The sequence below is a fragment of the Toxorhynchites rutilus genome, chromosome 3 (genome assembly GCF_029784135.1).
Source record: "Toxorhynchites rutilus septentrionalis strain SRP chromosome 3, ASM2978413v1, whole genome shotgun sequence".
Taxonomy (NCBI): Eukaryota; Metazoa; Arthropoda; class Insecta; order Diptera; family Culicidae; genus Toxorhynchites; species Toxorhynchites rutilus.
The window spans coordinates 65554695-65567789 of NC_073746.1; the positions used below are offsets into that span (position 1 = coordinate 65554695).

The 13095-nt window shown below is 35.7% G+C and overlaps 1 protein-coding gene across 1 annotated transcript in view; it reads right to left on the minus strand.

The window, feature by feature from the left end:
- The window catches only part of LOC129773200 (uncharacterized), a 90810-nt gene that overhangs the window by 40087 nt on the left and 37628 nt on the right, over positions 1-13095 (minus strand). The window lies entirely within an intron of this gene.

Sequence of the window (13095 nt, forward strand, 5' to 3'; positions counted from 1 at the left end):
CAGAGTTTTGGAGCGACACATTGTTCAACACTTTGCTCCAGCAATAAACGATCAGTTGGTAACCAATACCATAGGCCAATCAATCACACAATTTCCAAAAAAAAACAACAAACCCGCCCATCGTATGCAGCACTGCGTCGCAAAATGTCACCAATTCAACTGATAAAAAAGAGAACGGCGTTGTAGAATACATTCCAGGGTGGCGTTACCAAGCGTGTATGTGAGTGTACGATTCATGTGTTTGCACAACAGCCAACCGCGTCGCGAGTTTTTGCGGAAATTAAACCTAAACACATATTCTTATCGTCGACAGCTTACTATAATAGCTGTCCAGATGAAAACGACACCGATTCCACAAGCGGAAATACAATATCCATAACGCACAGACTGACTCCGTGTGTAAACGTTGCAACAAACCGGATGAAATCGAATATCTTGCGAAATGCATCTGGAGCGTTTCCAATCCAATTTCGCAACCAATTAATGGTGTGACCCATTGGTGAATGTGACGAATCAAGGCTTCCAACACGCGTCTGGAGCAATATACTCTCGCACTTACATCCGAACCAGTGTTGGATCGATCCTCGGTGTTCTTTCTGCATAGCTTTGGAAGGTTGATATCGCTAATTAAATCGTAGATATCTTTTTCGATGGCTTCAAAAAACAAGAAATGTCATGTTTCGTTGAGAGCATTATTTTTTTTTGTGTTTTTGAAGTTTAATAGATAAAGAGAATGGCTACCTTGACATTCATAAACTGTGTAAAATATTTTTGAACTATTGTCATGAGAATGTTGAAATGTGTGAAACAGTTGCTGCTTTTCAGCTCACCTGGATAATCTGGATTAGCAGATAACAATAATTTCAAGTCTGCTTTTAGAAGCAATTGTCGATCGAATTTGAGAACAGAAAATCCAATAAGCAAACGCTTATTTTATTAAGAAAGTTTTTTACTGAAAAAAATAATGTCATAAAAACACGGTACTTTCACTTGTAATGTACTTCTTCACAGTCATCAAACGTGTATTTAATATATACATCATACGAAGAAGTTCACAATCGTTATTACCAGAGCCTCGACCTTGACAATGACAGCATAAGTCTTTCATACTAAGACCGTCATGCACTGTCATACAGCAATCAACAAAGTTACGGCGGCGCACGTGAAAATTATGGCAAGCGAGCGTCTACACGTTGTAATTAACCGTCCCGTGGCGCCGCTTGCATACACGCTGCAAATCCCCGATTGAGTTTGCGGTAATATAACACCGGCCCACAACCAAACAATAAGCGGCTTAGCTTCGCACCGCTTTTCTGTCTGCCTGTGGAATGGGGATTTCACACCCACTCACTGGTGGTCAGACGTACACGAAAGACAAAACCAAAACAAATAATCGGGACGAGTACGAGTATGCATACAGACACAAGCCACTAATGGTGAGGTGTACTTTATTGGCAAACTTATCGCACATTCTCGAATAGTGTTGTTCGCTCTCGCTGCTTCCGAATTGGCACTAGGCAATTACGTGGACTTCGTCGATTGGGTAATGTCTGAGCCGGCGATCTGACGACTTTTCGATCACCTGAATCGTCACGTTGGATCGCGGCGCTAAATGTTCGCGAGTAGATGATAATCGGGTTGAGTTCGACTCGGTCGGCTGAAGTTCATTAGTCCGAACATAATGCAATAGTGTTGCGACAATAGTGCGAATCAATCTATTTCCGTACACAATCGAGAGCGGTGTGGTGACAGCTATTTTATGAAAAAACGGGTTGAAAGGGCAATGTCCGCGATTCTTCTATTGCGCACCAGGCAAAGTTCGGCGGTCGACTGGCTAATTTTTCGAATTTTATTTACGTTTGGAAATGCCTAGTTCTATCAATCATTTTTTCTTTGGAAAGCTACTCATCGTCATTCAATTAATTCGTTTAATGCCAACTCGTTTAGGAGTTGGCATTCGTTAATGCCAACTCGTCTTAGGAATTGGCAGCACCATCTCAGATAGTAGTCAAAAAAGCCAATTTTTTTCTTAATTTTTACAAAAATTTATAACTTAAAAATTATGATACCTACAAAATTCATGTCAGAGGATGAAATGTAGGAAATTGTTGAAATTTTCACAAAAAAATTAACAAAAAAAATTTGGAAAAAAAAATTGCTGACAAAAAAGTTATTTTAAAAATTAAAATTCATTTTTCTCAAACACCTATTTTCCTAATTTTGTTTAAAGCCAAGATAGCGATATAGTATATTCGACAAATTTTTAGATCTTATTGAAATGTGAACTTTTGTTGAAGACGTCAACTTTGTATCTTTTATAGTTTTTGGAATATATGTCATTTTTGTATGAAGACTCCTGAAAAAAATAATGTTTTGTTCGTAACATTTTTGTTTGTAAATTCTCACGTTTGACATGTTCTTGACATGTTTCCAAATAGAGAAAAGTTAGCAGAGTATTTAAAATGCAATAATTTATACAAAAAAAAATGTTACGAATTGAACATCAATAACATTTTTTCAAAGAAAAACATGAAAAAGTTGTTGTTCACAAAACTTTTTCCATGTAAATGTGCCCATCGTCCAGTTTATGGAAAACTTGTTGGAAATTTGAAGGCCTATTTATATCTATTTCTTTCAAAATTTTGAAAGCATATGTTTTCGAGAAAAATGAATGTTAATTTTCAAAATATTTTTATTTCAATGAATTATTATTTGATAATTTTTAATGAAAACCAAAATAATTTCCTGCATTCCATTTTTTGACTAAAATTTTGTAGGTCTGATATTTTTTTTGTAGTTTTTTCTTTTTAATTTTGAGTTTTTTCAACTTTTTTTTAAATATCCTTATTTAAAAACTATACCATCTACAAAAGGATGGTCAGAGAATGAAATGTAGGAAATTACTTAGGTTTTCATAAAAAAATATCAAAGATTTTTTGGAAACAAATTTCATTGAAAAAAAAATATTTTGAAAATTAAAATTCATTTTTCTCGAAAGCATATGCTTTTAAAATTCTGAAAAAAAATAAATCTAAATAGCCCATAGAATTTCCAACAAGTTTTCCATACATCGTCCGATGTATGGAAAACTTGTTTGAAATTCTATATTCTATTCGTAACATTTGTATGTATAAATTATCGCAATTTACATGCTCTGCTAACTTTTCCCTATTTGGAAACATGTCAAGAACAAGTCAAACGCGAGAATTTACACACAAAAATGTTACGAGCAAAACATTATTTTTTTAACGAGTCTTCATACAAAAATGACTTATATTCCAAAAACTGTAACAGATAGAAAGTTGACGTCTTCGACAAAAGTTCACATTTTAATAAGATCTAAAACTTTGTCGAATACACTATATCGCTATCTTGACTTTAAACAAAATTAGGATTAGTTGTATTTTTTCAAAAAAATATAAAAAAGTTGTTGTTAGAAAAACTTTTTCCCTGTAAGAGTGCCCATCGTCCGATGTATGGAAAACTTGTTGGAAATTCTATGGGCTATTTATATCTATTTTTTTTTCAGAATTTTAAAAGCATATGTTTTCGAGAAAAATGAAGTATTTTTTTTTGAATGAAATTTCTTTCCAAAAAATTCTTTGATAATTTTTATTTCTTCCGATGTAGGGAAAACTTGTTGCAAATTTTAAGGGCTTTTCATATGTATATTTTTGGGAATTTTGAAAAAAATACGTATTTGAGAAAAATGAATTTTAATTTTTTAAATAATTTTTTCGTCAGCGAAATTTTTTCCCAAAAAAACTCAGATATTGCATAAACATTAAACAACGAGATCCCACCACAGATACTTCAATCATTATGAACATAAGTACTTATTTTGTGTTTTGCGGTAAAGAACAAAATTGCCAATTTTCACGAAAATCTGAGAACTAGTATATCGGTTTGCCCGGAAAGGGCTGTATATTAGGGTGCCAATGAAAATGGTCATCTCTCATTTCAAAAAGTTACCTCATAAAAAATGTTCATCATCTTGAAAAAACATCCTACGCCAAATATTAGCTCAATCGGACTTAAGAGAGAGTGATGCAAAGCGGTCAAAGTTTGATTTCTTTGAAGATCGAAAGATCATCCATGGAGGGAGAAAATAAATCGGGGGTTTCGAAAAACTTTTTTTGATGCCAAATGTCTTAAAATTGCATGAAATGTCGAGATTTAGTGTCATCTCGAAAATTTTTGTCAAATATGACACTCTGGGACTTTTTTTCGAAATACGAAACGAAACGCATGATTTTGGGTACCAATAAAAATAGTTATCTCGATTTTTCATTCGGAACTTGCTACAAAATGTTGATTTGCGCGATAAAAATATTAGTTCATTCGAACTTCTTTTATTGTGTCACAGACGTAGAAATTTTAGTTTTTTAGAAAAACGAAAGATCACCGAAAATCGGGGTTTTAAAAAAAAATTGTTGATGCCTAATGTTTTAAAATTGCATTACTTGTCGAGATTTACTGTTATCTCGAAAAAAAAAAATGTTGTCAAAACAAAAATTTTGTTTGGCACTTAGTCGTTTTTCCGTCTGAAAAGTCGATTTTTAACAAAAAAAAATGTTTTTGAGATAACTGTTAATCTCGATGTGCCATGCAATTTCAAGACATTTTGCATCAAAAAAAATTTTGAAAACTCCGATTTCCGGTGATTAATCGATTTAAAAAAAAAAACTCAAATTTTAACGTCTGCAACACTAATAAATGAAGTTCGTATGAGCTGATATTTGGCATAGGGTGTTTTTTCGAGGTAGTAAACATTTTGTATAGGGTAAATTTTTTTGAAATTTTAGGGTCGTTTTTTTCCCATACGAGGGTCACTATTTATATTTCGGGAATAGGAACAAAAACAAATAGTTAAGCTGCGAATATATTTTTATTGTTTTTCAAAGTACTTGCCACGATGATCGATACACTTTTGCATGCGCTTAAACCAATTTTCAAAGCATTTATTCCAATCGACACGAGCCTTTTTTTTTGAGCGATTGTCAAATTATGTGGGATCCAACGTGAACATAATTTTCGCAAAACAAAGTGTTCATGTAAAATCGCATATATGCTGGTGGAACTAATGCTTAGGGATGCCTCAATTTCACAATAGGTTACATGACGATCTTGCTTAATAATTTCGTGCACAGCATCGATGTTTTCTGGCACTACAGTCGATTTTGGACGACCTTCACGAAACTCGTCGGACAGCGAACTACGACCACGATTGAATTCACTATACCAGCGATACACAGTGGTTTTTGATGGAGCTTCATCGCCAAAAGTCAAATTAAGTTGATTGACGCACTCTTGTTGTGATAATTCACGTCGAAAGTCGCAAAAAATCATCGCACGAAAATGTTCACGATTCAGTTCTATTTTTTTGCCGAGACCAAACTTTCAACTAAATATAAAATAAACAAATAGCGTCCGTATGACAAAATGTTCTGAGTACGTATATCGTCAAAAATGTCAAACTTTACGATGGAACCGTCAGATGGACTCACATGACATCAGTGTTGCCAATTCCCGAAATATAGATAGTGACCCTCGTACATTCATTGGCACCCTACTGTATATATTTACTATGGAACTCGCTGTCGTGAATTATCACGATTCTACTGTAATTAGAATTTTTTTTTAACAACCAACGTGTTCACTAGAAATAATGTATTTGGCAGAACACCGTTTGCCGGGTCAGTTAGTATGATAAAACAAAATTGTAATTTTAGGTAGCTTCCACAAAATGTACAAATCAGAGACATCTTTGAGTAACATAATAAATCCATGGAAGATTTTTTTTCTGTATTATAGTGACTTTCAACACTTTTGGCTGGTTCGCCACTTTACTTCCATTTTCGGAAGAATGTCGGAAGTGAAAATTGAACTCGTGACCTTCAGCGTGAGAGGTACGGATGTCACGGAAGTTACTACGCCAGATCGCCAAACCATGCATGGTAGATGTAAACCTTCGGAACTGCTCAAACTGTTAAATAGGGTGGCATTGGATTTATGGAAAAAATTGCAACATCGAACTTCAAGAACCGACCATGTACGTTTTGTTTATTGGCCCAAAAAATTACCTGTGCAAAGTTTCAGCTCAATCGGACATGATTAAGGGGTACCTCAAAGCGCTCAAAGTTTTGATTTTGCGATCCTCGAAAATCATCCAAGGGAGGTGTGAAGGAAATTTGGAAAATCGAAATTTTTTTTCGATGCCAAATGACTTAAAAATGCATGAAACGTCGAGATCTGGTGTCATCTCTAAAAAAAAAATTTGGCACAAAATCGACCTTTTGGGACTTTAAGTTATGGAAAAAAAAAATTATTATCGATTTTAAAGAACCGACCATGTACATTTTGTTTATTGGCCCAAAAAATTACCTGTGCAAAATTTCAGCTCAATCGGATATGATTTAGGGGTGCCTCAAAGCACTCAAAGTTTTGATTTTTTGGCCACTCAGGCTAGGTCCCAAAAGGTCGATTTTCGGCCAAAAAATTTTTTTCGAGATAACACCAGATTTCGATGTTTCATGCATTTTTAAGTCATTTGGCATCGAAAACATTTTTTCGGTTTTCCAAATTTCCTTTACTCCCCCCTTGGAAGATTTCCGAGGATCGACAAATCAAAACTTTGATCGCTTTAAGGCACCCCTAAAGCATATCCGATTGAGCTGAAACTTTGCACAGGTTATTCTTTTGGGCCAATAACAAAATGTACATGGTCGGTTTTTGAAATTTAACATGACCATTTTCAATGCCACCATACACTGCGTTTCACAACTATAGAACCACTCATTTTTTCTGAGTTTCCAGAGAAATGTAAGTGGCTGTCCACATACCACGTGGACAGAAAAAGCATGATTTTAGACACCCCCTCCCCCTCCGTGGACAAGCGTGGACATTCCTTATACTCCTCCCCCTGTTGTCCACGTGGACATTCCTCTGGTTTTGAGGAAAAAATCAAATAATTCTATTTTTTCGCTTAAATTTCATTTCAAGTTTGTTTCTATTTTCTATTCCATATTTTTATTGATAAAAATTATAGCCTTATGGATTTGTCTTGAAATCTTCGTTTTTTTTCAACATTGTCCGGGAGCTCATTATTTTCTTCCGAATTCCATTTACGCTATCTCCATATCCATTTTAAAATATCGATTGTAAGCTTATTCTTGAGTATTTTTATTAAAGCTGGCTGGCTGTTTGAGTTTTCGAAAAATCAGATAATGAAACTTTGCACTTTGTTTGAAAACAGAATTTTATCGTCTAAACATCAATGACTTTCGCTTTTACAGGTTCGGTAGTGCCTGATGGTTATCATGCTAAATATTGTCCTGAAAAATTCGTGCAGAATCTAAGGAAAAAACCAAAAGCATGTTTTTGTAGACATACATCTTTTCGATCATAGATGCACTGTTTTTTCTTGAATATTTCAGCATCCTTCATAGAACTTGAGAATTCCATCCTCTCAGAATTTATACTATGCAGTAAGTTGAAGTTCTTACAAGAGTATTAAAAGTTAATAATCTGAAGATGCAATATCTGGTGTGTAAGGCGGGTGGAGTTTTAGAATTGCCCCAGAAGCGTTCTGGATCGGTGTATTCTCATACGTTCAGCTGCTAGCAGTACTTGTTGGTAGAAGCTCATGATACAGATTTTCTTCCAGTCCAGTTTTTCAGATCCAGCCATAACTTTCTTCAAGCGAAAACCTGCTTCCGGGTTCCATTCACTAGCTATAATTTTTTTCAACTACATATTCTTGTGAATGATTTGCCCTTTACAATTCGCTACAAATATGTATTTTCGTCGCGTTTATGAAACGAATCGCAGATTGAGATAAGTTCCTTCAAGTGTTTTTCGGGAAAATAAACGCTTATTCAGGAATTCGGTCGGTTTTGGAATTAGCACAATGTTGCGGTCTTTAAGAGGGTATTCTAGTCTAGAAATTTGATAAAAAACATTTCAACAAAACTAAAAAAAATGTTTTAAACAGCATTTTTTTTCTTCAAATTTCTGCCTTTTTTCCAAGAAAAAACACGATTTTGACCTGTCCGAGGTTCATGCGATAGTGGTATCTTTACTGATTCAGAATCTGTTCGATTTGTTTGTTTCAGATAACCAGAAAGGCTGGAATTGTGGGCGCCATGGCACAACTTTTCTTTGAACCCCCTCACTTGATGAGTTTCTAATTATGTATATATTTTTTTCCGTTCAATTTTTGTTTTATTGCTGAAAGATAGATAAACAAATAGTGATATAATGGGTGGTAAAAATATTCTTTGTTTTACTTTTTCGGAGCTCGAAGGAACGTCCGAAATTCGTGTCTCTATCCCCCTTAATCTGATCGAGACAAATCCTATCGGATTGTGCAAATGTTGCAACCTTGAAATGTAGAATGCAAAAGTTTATTTCGTTCGGATTGCGATATGTCAAATCCGATCGGGTTCCGTAATATGGATTAATATGTAGTCCACGCATTGTTGCATGTTTGCATGTTGCATGCATGTTTTTCGTGATGTTTCGTTTCTCATGAACGGTGATTTTCGACATCTGTATCGAATCTATTCATTCATTTGCATCAAGGACTCATCTTTTCTTTTAATTAATCAGTAGTAGCAGCATGAACTTTCCAGACAACTCAATAGAAGCATATTACAAAAATTACCAGACATCAATGAAGAACAACATCTTTGCAAGAAATAGATCTCCAGAGATACGGCCCGTACACTCATGGAAGAATTTGTTGTTCGTTTCAATGTTCAGAAATCCTTGAGAGTTCTCGAAAAAAACCAAACAGTTTTGTCATCAAGAGCAAAAGCTGAATTCAACTCGCACTTAAGTCGTGATATTTGATACTACAAAAAAATCCAACATTCTTTGTATTATTGGGTGTCTTTATCCTGACGGATTTAATGGTCCTCTATTACCGATTGGAATAAATTGATGGATCCTAGTTCATGTGCGTTACCTTCAGAATATACATTTCAAGAAAGAGGTTCTGTCATATGAAAAATATGGATGTTTGACCGAGCAACACTCTCAATCAGTTCAGTATTTTTATTGATTAATACTGAGTACTCAGGGCGGGCGTGAAGTTCAAAAAATCGTGTAAATACAAAACAGATCTCATTCAATTTTGACTATTAACTTGAATGTTTTACTTTAAAAAATACTTAACGTGTCCACGTGGGCATTATGAAAACCCCCTCCCCCCTCACCGTGGACATTTTCGTAACCACTACCCCTCCTAAAGTTATCCACGTGGTATGTGGACAGCCCCTAAGAAGTCGGTTGAATTGAACTATATGGTGTAGAATACAATAACTATCTTCATTTATAAGACTGGCCATTTCAACTTTATTGTTGTGTTCAAGCGCGAAACATTCAAAAAACTAAAATTCCAGTGTTTCATAACTATAGAACCAGATGGAAAAACTCACTCCTTTACAAAATTAACTTAAATTTCACATGAATTATAATATGTTTCTAATTCGTAGGTCATCTTTAGTTCTCAATCAGTTCAAACAACCCATTCGGGGTGGTTACGATCAAGCTGCACCATGTTGTAGTGTGTATCTCGTTCTACGCAGAGGATACTGCTCGTTTAAACTCTTCAAATCACTCTTACTGCTTATGAGCTTCCTCTACTATTCGTCCGACCACTCCTCAGATGTTCATGACAGGATTTTGATTTGATAAACAAGATGACCAACACAGAATCTGAAGTCCCCATTCATTAAACCATGCCATAACCTTCCGAATTTTAGGAATTGAAGTCAAATTACCCAATTATCAAATTGTTTTTGATGCAAAAACAGCAGTAAATGATTCTGAAGTACTTCGTTGCACATCTGACTGTTCACTCGTGTTGATAGTGAGCTATTTTGTAAAGGAGTGAGAGTTTTTCCATCTGGTTCTATAGTTATGAAACACTGGAATTTTATTTTTTTGAATGTTTCGCGCTTGAACACAACAATAAAGTTGAAATGGCCAGTCTTATAAATGAAGATAGTTATTGTATTCTACACCATATAGTTCAATTCATCCGACTTCTTACATATCTCTGGAAACCCAGAAAAAATGAGTGGTTCTACAGTTGTGAAACGCAGTGTATTGTTAAGTAATACACCTTTATTCAAGTTCAGATCAGCGAAAATGCGACATTTATCACAAACACTGAGTGAAAATTTATTCGGAATGTTGTTTTTTTTTTGCTATTAGCAAAAATTATACAATCTCTCCAGCAAAAAAAAAACTTGATCTGCGAACGACCCGTTTTCAAAGTAACGTGTCGATTATGGATACGAAACATAGTTTGAATATCATGAATATGCAGAAACCCATTATTCGTTCTTCAGATTTTGCTACTTGACACGAACGAAAGACGACTTGAATTCATGCAAAGCAGGATAAATATAAAAAAAATGGATAGCTGCACTACTCGGATTTGTATCAGACAAAACCTCAAGTCGATATTTTTTTTTAAATTAGAATATCAAAAAAAAATTGTTGATAGCATGGAGATCGAAAGAATGAAATTGAAAAACAATCAATTAAATGCCAAATTACTATTTAACACAATATAAAAAAAAATTTGGTTCTAGTTGGATTCGTGAATCTTTTGAATGAAATTAATTTCAGTGATAACACCATATTCGATATAATATTGATGTCATATTCTTCCATGAAAACAGTTTTGACATTCACGGTTGCAAAAACTACAACAATCTTGGCAGCGATTGTTCCCCCGGTGGTGACAAAATGCATCCTCTCATTTGCTACAAAAGTTCACCTTGAGAGCTAATGGAAATCATTTTTGCCATCCGTTCTTTTTTCTGATGCTTTCGCGATTTCCTTAAATCGAATGTCACTGCCCGTTCGCTCGTTATAGGTGTTTCAGCAGAGAGAGAAAAAAAACCACCTCGACGCGCAAACCTGACGACTCCATATATGAAGAAAATATTGCTTCCTATCTTGTCGCTACCCACGAACAACCGAAGAGTGAATTGGATTCCTCTTTCGTAAGCTGCATCGGAACCAAACCAAACTTGGGCGCAGAAGATGATGTTCACGGGAAAATTATGTGATGTAAGAAAATTATTTCATTATTTGATTTCATTCATATAATTCACAGTGTTTTGCTCTGGGTAATAAAATCGTACTTCTTGTTGCGATGAATTCGGGTCATCTTAACTTTGATTTCAATTGAAAAAAATATAAAGACTGTCATATGGCTTCGCCATATTTTCTCTTATCACATTTTCAAACACAATTTTAACGAGAAACTTATATGAAATTTTCAATATTTTTCAAGTCTCTCATTAAATTGTTTGAAATTTTTGAAATGAAATCACAAATTTACCTATCATGGGCTATCATTTTAGTCTTTGGGACTGTTCTTCTTTTCTCGACACTGAATTTTATTATCAAATATCTTTATCAAGGGAATCGTTTGACATCGCTTGCTAGAAGCTAGCTGTTAACGTTTACCTTAAAAAAAACACATTCAGCAGAAATGCGTAAAACATTGTGAACTCTGTCGACCTCTCTCGATATTTATTTTCTCATGCACAAAGATTGTACAACCTTCACGCAATCGTCGCCGACCCTTTGATCGTAGGGTTCCTTACGACAACAAAAAATAAGTGCAACGGAGCAACATTTATGGTAACACGCAACAACCGGTTGCTATTTGCGGTCTTTCCGATGCCACCGGACGCTCTTCTTTCGCGCGCGCGCACCGTTTGTAACAGCATTATCCGAGATCGAAAGTGAAAGTACACAGAGAAACCTCGCAGAGGTTCGAACATTCATCAGCGAGGGGGTTTAACTACGCTACATAACACTGCACACTGCAATGCGATGTAACAACTTTTGTGCACGGCACATCTTGCACCGCGGCGACAACTTGGAGATCATTTCTGGTGATCGAGCTAACCCCCGCCGCTGACGGTGATGGTGACTTCCCAGATCGAACACTCCCACGGTGGTCCCGTCTCTGTGGCGAGTTTGCACCTGACAGAGAATCAATGGAACGCTGCATTGAGCCGATCTATCTGTTACCTGTTACGACACATTAAATATTTGCAGTAATGAAAGTATTTGTCACCGTTTAAATGTGACTTTTGTGGGCATGACTTGGCGGCGCGTGGGGGAGAAAGTTGACCGCTCTAATCTCGATTTTTGCTCACAGTGTTAATAAAGCGAGATCCGAATTACCTAAGACGGAACACCGTTCCATTTAATTGCCAATAAATTTGGTATCATTTGCAATAGCAAAAAATAACTCCAGAATCAACAATGAAATACAAGAAATTGTCCACGACAAAAACCGAATCCACACCACACACTCACGCGAACAAGTTTTACCGGAACACCACCTTTGGCGGAACCAGTTTAACCAGATTCTGCGCACAGTCAGAATAAATTAGCCCGTTTGGCAATACTCTCGGATCCATGGACGAGACGTGCTCTGCCTAAGAATCCAAGAATTTGCTATGCGCGAAATCGAATCCAAACCAAGGCAAGGTATGGGCGTCTGATGGCAGATAGGAGAGGATTACGTATGCCATTTGTTTGTTCTTTCTTATGTTTTCTGGAAGTGTTTGCCTTTTTTTTTCCACGACCAGGTGGTCATACTCAATTGTACTCGTGCAGAGTAACGTGATCGTCATTTGGATACGTTTAGAATTCTTCATTGCAGCAGAATAAGTTATAACCAAATGAGTGTTATACGATTGGACAGAATGATCCATTCCAATTCTAATGTGACAAGAGCTTGAATCACCACAAATCGACTGAGAGAGAGAGATCATTTGGTCACTCACCTTCACTCGAATTGAAAACAAAAATAAAGCTGCAGCTTCCGCATTATCTCTATGCAGCCGATTCGTACAAATATGTGCGCCAGTCGATAAGCGACAATCGGTAGATTTCCTGTTTTGATTCTATTTGCCGATATGTTAGAAATGAATGCTGTTATCGCTCGAAATAACTGCTCTTGAGCATAGATTATACTATCAGTAGATAGAAAACTCTAAAAAGATAGAAGAGAAATTGTGCAAATCTTTGCATAGTCATAAACATTACCATCAT